Source organism: Sciurus vulgaris (genome assembly GCF_902686455.1).
Source record: "Sciurus vulgaris genome assembly, chromosome: 7".
Lineage (NCBI taxonomy): Eukaryota > Metazoa > Chordata > Mammalia > Rodentia > Sciuridae > Sciurus > Sciurus vulgaris.
Genome location: NC_136467.1, coordinates 110,903,399 through 110,909,603, shown reverse-complemented (window position 1 = coordinate 110,909,603; position 6,205 = coordinate 110,903,399).

The following is a 6,205-nucleotide window of genomic DNA, read 5'->3' as shown; positions in this document are numbered from 1 at the left end:
CCTTTCAGATTTTTGTTTGTTTGTTTGTTTTTGTTTTCTTGTACCAGGGCTTCAACCCAGAGCAGGGTAGGTGGAACTAACCACTGAGCAACATCTCCAGCTCTTTTTTTTTTTTTTTTTTTTAATATTTTGACACAGGGTCTCACAAAGTTGTTTAGGCCTTCACTGAGTTGCCGAGGCTGGCTTTGAACTTTCGATTCTCCTACCTCTGCCTCCTGAACTGCTTGGATACAGTCATACATCACCGCAGCTGACTCTCCCGTCAGTTTTTCAGTGGTTCAGTGAGGCCTATGATTTACATAGATGTCTCTCATCCTTACAAACATCCTAAAAGCTTTGTATCATTGTCCCCATTTTAATGTTGGAAATAGGGCTCAGGCACTTAATTAATTTGCACAAAGACCCTCAGCCCATGAGTGGCAGAGTGGGAATATGAGTCTGAGTCTGCCTATCTCCCAGGCACACTGTCTCTACCACTCCTTCTCAACACACAGCAGTGAGCTCTGCTCACTCAGCGTCTCTTGGGTTCCTCTTCTGCCTTTTCCTTCTGCTGTTCCATGTCTCCTTGTTTGGCAGTTCTATTGATGCCAATCTCAGTCTGGACACTGGACGAGTGGCACCTGGCATGTGGGCAGACAGATAATTAAGATACTTTCCACCCTCTGTTCTCTTTGGTTAGACAAACAGCTAATGAAGCTTGCTGACGTCAAAGTTACAGTCCCGTAGGAAGGTGTGGTGCTCACACGCCCATTTCACAGGTCAGCTGGGCAAACAGAGGACTAAGACCAGACCTACTCAAAACAAATAGGAAGGAGAGCCTAGCATTTTGCTCCATTGCTCCATCACAAATACTGTTCGCCTAAATTACTTCTGAGATAATGCTAATGTTCTACAGCTTTATATCTAGGGGTGCATTTTAGTACTTTTCTTGAAGGACAAATTATCTAAAGGGTTATATGGATGTTTTCTCCCCGTCCAGATTTTTCAAGTCCTATCTGAGGCAGTGTGGTGTTCCCTTTCAGGTGAATAACGCATTTTTCACTGTGAAGATGACTTTAGGTTTGTATTTTTTGCAAAGAAGGACTGTAGCTTTGGGGAACACATAAAGGTAGACAAGGAAGCCCTTCCCCATGACAGCAGCATTCACAGAAGACACAGGGATCCATGAATAGCACCACCCCCCTCAGTCCACATGTGGCACGGTGACACAGCCCATGGGGTAAGGAATGCTGTGGGGTCGCCCTACCAGCTGTTCTCTGGCTTCTATGTCAAGCACAGTCCTGAGTTTCTGGAAGGTCGAGGAAATCAGAGATGTACATTTTCACCTATCTGTGTTGACTCTTGAAGCATTTTGACTTCAGCCTCCTCAGGAAAGTCAGGTAACACATATTTCACTTCCTTGATTTGACCATTGTTTATTGAGCCTCCTCAGGATGCAACTCACTCTACCTCAGTTCTACTCCAACCTGAGGATTCAGCAGAAAGATGGACAGTCCAGGTCCTTGTGGAGCTTACAGTCCATGCATGAAGAAAGGTGTTCTTCAAGTAATCATAGGAGTACTGGGTTTACTAGAGATAACTACACTCCATCTGTGTGGGGAATGGAGTGAAATCACTTCAGAGATGGAAAATCAAGACTCTAGAAAGTCAAGACTTCCCAGTCTAGAAAATTAGATTGAACTAGACTTGACCCAGATCTTCATATTCCTGCATCCAATGCTATGTCCAAATGTGGGGAAATCAGATTCAATTTGTATCATCTTAATTGACAGGCTACACCAGGAAAGTGACCTACAAGATAAACTGAAGGCTGTGCAATTAATTTGTTACACTGGGTGGAGGATCCCACGAGCCTGCTCAGAGTGGCAGAGCACAGCTGACATGAGTAGGTGGGGGGAACGGTACATGCCACTTAGCCTGACTACAGATCAGAACCGTGTTTTTGTCCCTCTCACTTCCTATCTGGTGAGGTAATTAAGTGACACCCATCTGTCACCCTCCAGTCACTCCAAAAGAGAAGGACAAACAGAATGAAAATGAAGGAGGGAAACTCCACCCAGACCGGCGTCTTCTGGTTTCAATTCCATCTTCATAACTGAAATTCCAGAAGAGACTTCTAGGCTAAGACACAGCTTGGTGGCGTGAAGTGCTTTAGGGCAACTGGTTGGCAAGGAAGAAGCTCAGATGGTGAGCTCCCTAAGGCCTGGAGTGTCTTTCATCAGTGCTCTCTCCCCAATGCTGCAGCCCTGGACTATTCTGGCAATAATATAAATGAGATGGAAAGGCATGTTTGTGGGAAATACCACCTGTATTGCTTCCCAGAATACCCCTTCCCTCTTTCCACCAGCAGCATTCCTCCTTTCATTCACTGAGTCTTTCAAAACATTTCTTGAATCCCACTATAGTAGGCACTGTTCTAAATCTTGAAGATACAGCACTAAGCAAGACAGGCAAGATTCCTACCCTCATTGACTTCTATTTATACACCAGTAACCAGTAATTATGCTGGGGTGGGGAAGTGGTGGGTATTTTACTACTGCTCTCATAAATTCTCTGGTTGGAGCCTTGTAAATTGGACTAACAAAAGACAGATTAACAAGGGGAAGACAAAACTGAAGTTTATTAGCATGGTTGTCCTGCTAAATTACAAAATACCGAGAGATGAGGAACTCAGAGGGTTGGTTATAACTTGGGCTTATAGAGCATCTTATCAGAAGAACAATAAATATTTAGATAACTGACAAGACAAAGGAAAGGAACATTTTGATCAGAGACCGAGTACATTGTCAGAAATTAGAATATCTGGGAGAAGAAAGCTCCCTGTGGGGACAATGGCAGTACAGCATGATTGGCATTTCTAGGACCAGAACAAGACAATGAGAACAGAGGAGGCTTGGGGGAAGGACATGGAGGCCAGATTCTGTAGAGCATTTTAGGCTGCAGTAGGAATTGTTCCAAAGGCCATCATACCCCAGGAGCTTCATATTTCAGGTTCTCATTCTTCTGCAAATTTTTTCAAAAGATATTGGTTTGACACTTAATCTGAGAGTAGGAGAACAGATGTTAAAAACATGGTACACAGCCTACCATTAATGGAGTTAATTACAGGAGCACCGTGGGAGGTTGCAGCTTTGAAGTGTGGGCTATTATCCTCCCCCACCTTCTTATCACCAAGCACCCATACTGGTAGGCAGTGCAGCAGAGGGAGACACCAACTTTGGTGAGCTTTGCTCCTATTCAGTGGGCTTCTGCTTCTCAGTATCCAGTAAGTATTTAGGTATACTACTAATAATAATAATAACAATGCCCTTCTGCCATGACGTTCTGCCTCACGGTGGGCCCAGCGCAATGGCATTGACCCACCATGGAATAAACCTCTGAAACTGTGAACTAAAATAAACCTTTCATCTTCAAAGTTGTTCTTATCAGTATTTTGTTCATAGCTACAAAAAGTGGACTAACACTCACAGATCTAAAAAAGTAGTATTCATTTAAAATGTGAAGGTCCGCAGGAAAGAAGAGAGAGGGATAAAGCAAAGGGCTAATCTTGGGGTTTAGTTCAGTGGTAGAATGCTTGCCTGGCATGTTTGAGGCCCTGGGTTCAATCCCCAGCACCACACACGCACAAAACAAAAAACAAAAAAACAAAAAAAACACAGGGTTGAGTTAAGAACCTTGCAAAATACCTGCCTTTAAAAGGCTAGAAAATTAAGAGATAGCAAGAGCATTGAGAAAGAACTAAGAGGAGGGATAAAAACAAAAGTTTAGTTCATAGATTCCAAAGGTAAAATGAGTTTTTAAGAAGGAGGCTACAGTAAAACCCTTCAGGAATGTGAAAGTATTAGTTAGAAGTTGATAGATGACCGTAGTAAGGCTGAAAAGAAAGTAATGACCTGATATCCTGAATTTCAAGGAAGAAAGATGATACAGAACAAGGTAGATGCTAGTGTGGTGGAAGCAGCACAGAAGATTAACCATCTTTTTCAGATTCAGAGGTTTAGAGAAAAAGAGTTAAGGAGCAATCACTACTCCAAACGGTATAAGAAACAAGTTTCCATGCTCTCTCTGAAGAAGGGAGGGGAGGAACAGACCCTTCAGGTCAGAGTGTAAAGGACTTTATGGACAACAGTATGACAGCTGTAGAGATGCCAGGGCACATAGGCGGTATTCACTTCACAAATTATCTTTGAGGGGCTGTGCTATAGCTCAGTGGTAGAGCACTCGCCTAGCATGTGTGAGGCACTGGGTTTGATCCTCAGCACCACATGAAAATAAATAAATAAATAAATAAATAAATAAATAAATAAAATAAAGGTATTATGTCCACTATAACTAAATAAAATGTTTTTAAAAAATAAAACAAATTAACTTTGAGTCAGGTCAACCTCACCCAACCTTCTAGTATGTCATCAGTTAACATATGCCAGTGGAGAATTATTAATATAGTAATACCAGGTTCATTTAGCTTTCTGTTATCAAGGTTAATTAAATGTTTCCAGTCATCATTTATTATTTCATTCCTTCTCAAATTTTAGACATATGCATACTACTATGTTAATTTTGTTTTTTACTTAGTTATTATCTTGGCATGGTTTCTTCCTAAAGTAGATCCTGAAAGAGAATTTGGGGGCAAGTAGTTTATCTAGGAGGTGATATCAGGAAACTCCAGAGAGAAATGAGGAAATATGATAGGAAAAAGAAGGGAACAGAGGACAGTCTGATGAACAAGTTCTGATGTGGGCAACTGGAGTTCATCCTAGTAGAGGGTTCTAGAAAATGGTGCAGGCCAGGCCACAGAGTTGTCCCAACTAAGGAGAAAGACAATCAGGACATTTATCTGACAACTCCTATCAGTCATCAGTTGTGAGCTTCAGTGACTGACTATTCCAGTCAAAATGGCCAACCACTCATGGGACTATCGAGCAACACCTTTAAATTGTACAAAAGAAAAAACTCCTGTGAATCTAGAATCCTATAAACACCAAAAATATCTTTCAAAAAATGAGAAGAAATAAAACTTTACTTATTTATTTTATACAAAATTTGAAAGATGTTTTTACACACACAAAAGCTGAAAGAAAACAATTTCTAAAAGACCAGCAATAGAAGAATTATTTCAGACAGAAGAAAATTACTCCAGATGAATATCTAAATTGAAATAAATGAATGAGCATCAGAAGTCTTAAATATGTGAATGAACATAAAAACTTTTTCTCATTTTTCAATATGTTAAAAAGAGATTACTTAAAATAGTGAGGGCTGAGGTTGTAGCTCAGTGGTAGAGCACTTGCCTAGCACACATATGAGGTACTGGATTCAATCCTCGGCACCACATAAAAGCAAATTATGTGTCCATCTACAACTAAAAAAAAAATTAAAAAAACAAAATAATGATAACATAACATGAAGTAAATTGTATATTACAATTATAAATAACAATTTATGGCATAACTGTACAATATACAGTCTATAACCTTTATAGATAACATATTTGCTATATATTATAAATTGTATAATGAAAATATATATTGTAAATTTTATAATTATAATGCATAGTTTGTAACATGTATAGGTAAATTATTCTTAAAAACCATGAAGATTCTTATACTACATTTGAAGTGGTATAATATTTGAAGATGTATTATAATAACTTAAAAATGTTTGCTAAAATCTTAAAGAAATAAATAAAACAAATAGACTTAAACCAAAAATAGAAATAAAATGGTATGCTACAAAACAACATTCAATTAATCCAAAACAAGGCAGGAAAAGAAATCTAAATGGAACAGTTAGAAAATAATTTGCAGTAGAATGAATATAAAACCCACCATATAAATAATTATTCCTAAATAAAAGGATTAGGGCAATCCAAGATGGTGGACTAGAGGGTGACTGCATCTCCAGTCCCTCCAGAACCCAGGATTCAAGAAAGGGAGGCACTGAGAGACTCGCACTAAAATAGAGCCACGGGGTGAGTCTCCCCCACCCGGTGAAGCGCTGCCCAGGCAGCACGCCCGGATTCCGGTGCCTTATTAGAGTAGGGCAGGGCAGCTAGAGTCTTCCCCAGGCAGCTCTGCGCACTCCGGCGGTAGGCTTCTCCCACAGGGCCAGATTCTCCAGCATCTCGGAGCAGGCCCCCCAGTGAGAGCTTTTCCACACAGAGCCAGCTCCAAGTCCTGGAACCAGTAGCAGGCTAGGGGCAGCT